Below are 1,619 nucleotides of genomic sequence, written 5' to 3'. Positions count from 1 at the left end.
TCATTCAAAATTTTTCCTCCTTTTTAAAACTTTTATGACAGCTTCAATTTGCAGGTATATTTGATTCACTTTCTCAATTAAAAATAAAATTGAAATTGGAAAGTAAATGTATTGACAATTCGAGTAAAAAGGTTCAGACCCCCCGGCGTGAACGACGACGAGACGTAATTTACCGTGACCATAACCCTTCGCTCGATTCCTGGAAAACGAAGAAAAAAATTACAGAAAAAATTGGTGGCAGCCATGCACTTGTCGTGGCAGCCAACACCTGCTTGAAGTGGCGAGCCCTGCCCTACTCTTTCTTCACGGAAAAAACTTAGCATATCTTCCAACATTTTTTATGGATTTTTTCTTCGTTTTCCGGAAAGAGAAATTAACTTTCGACTCTGATCCGAGTCCTTTTCCAGGCGTAGTTCTTATTCTTAGTTAATGGAAATTACATAAATTTTTCAGTTGTAGACTGTTCATTAGGGCGTATCGAAAAAACAAAAAGTTGTTTACGCGAAGTTCTAATGACAATGAAAACTTTGTTTTCGCAGTCAACAACACTCCTCTAAAGTTTCATAACAAAAAAATCCTTCTTTCTCTGCATCGTATAGATATAGCTAAAAATTTCAAAAAACGAAGCACTTCTTCAAATTTGAACTGCAAAAAAAAATTTTTTATTGAAATTGTCAATAAAAATAGTTCAAAACAAGCCGATTAATACTCGTATAGCGATCATTCTATTAAAATAGTTTTACCCTCCCTCATTGACTTTGAAGTTTAAAAAAATCGAAAAAGTCGAGTTCTTCGCTGTTTTCGTAGAGTCACGGTAAAGAGTACCGCATTAGTTATCCTATTTTTTGACTCTTCATTTTTAAAACTGTATAAACAAATGTCCTAAATTTTGAAACTGAAAATGAAAAGATAAGTTTACAATTCAATTTTCCAAATTGAATAAATGTCGAATGTAAAACATTAAATTTATAGAATTTTAATTCTAAATTTTTTAAACGAAAAATATTTAATTTCAAAGATTTACAATTTAAATGTTTACAAATTTCGTGAGTTAAAATGGTAAACTTGACTAATTTTTAATTGTAAATTTTCTAAATTAAAAAGTCTTTAATTTTGAAGATTAAAAATGGCAAACTCTACAGTTTAGAAGAGTTACAATTGAGCGTGTGGATTCTATAACGTCCTTAGCGCTTGGAGTCGCTCTCCCAGTACTCTGTGCCTTGGGGAAACGTGGAAAAATGTCCGAAAATGGCCAACTTCGGAAATTCACTGCGCAAAAAATATGAATATATGCGACTTGACGAGCCGCACAACTTTTATGGAGACATTTTTAAAATTAAATTGATAGTTTTTTTACTAAAAATTAAAAACCGGAAAGTTTCGCGGACAGGCAACTTCCAGTAGGAAAGTTGTTCCTTAATGTTTAAGGAAAACTTTGATCAGTGCCGGCATTAGCCCATGTGGCGCCCTCGGGCAAAATCTTTCATGCTGCCCCTTTTAAAATGAAAAATGTCCCTATTGTTTAAATTTTCGAGATTTTTAGTAGAAAAAAAAACAAATCACGTTGGTCGAGTCCTCAGAAAAATCATGTTATTTCAGAAAACATAGGTTCAGAATAC

At 32.7% G+C, this 1,619-nt stretch overlaps 1 protein-coding gene across 1 annotated transcript in view; it reads left to right on the top strand.

The window, feature by feature from the left end:
- The window catches only part of LOC117179237 (zinc finger MYM-type protein 1-like), a 6,236-nt gene that overhangs the window by 1,829 nt on the left and 2,788 nt on the right, over positions 1-1,619 (top strand). The window lies entirely within an intron of this gene.

Source organism: Belonocnema kinseyi, chromosome 1 (genome assembly GCF_010883055.1).
Source record: "Belonocnema kinseyi isolate 2016_QV_RU_SX_M_011 chromosome 1, B_treatae_v1, whole genome shotgun sequence".
NCBI classification, from domain to species: domain Eukaryota; kingdom Metazoa; phylum Arthropoda; class Insecta; order Hymenoptera; family Cynipidae; genus Belonocnema; species Belonocnema kinseyi.
The sequence above is the reverse complement of the archived record's forward strand: the minus strand, read 5'-3'. Positions and strand labels throughout refer to the sequence as shown.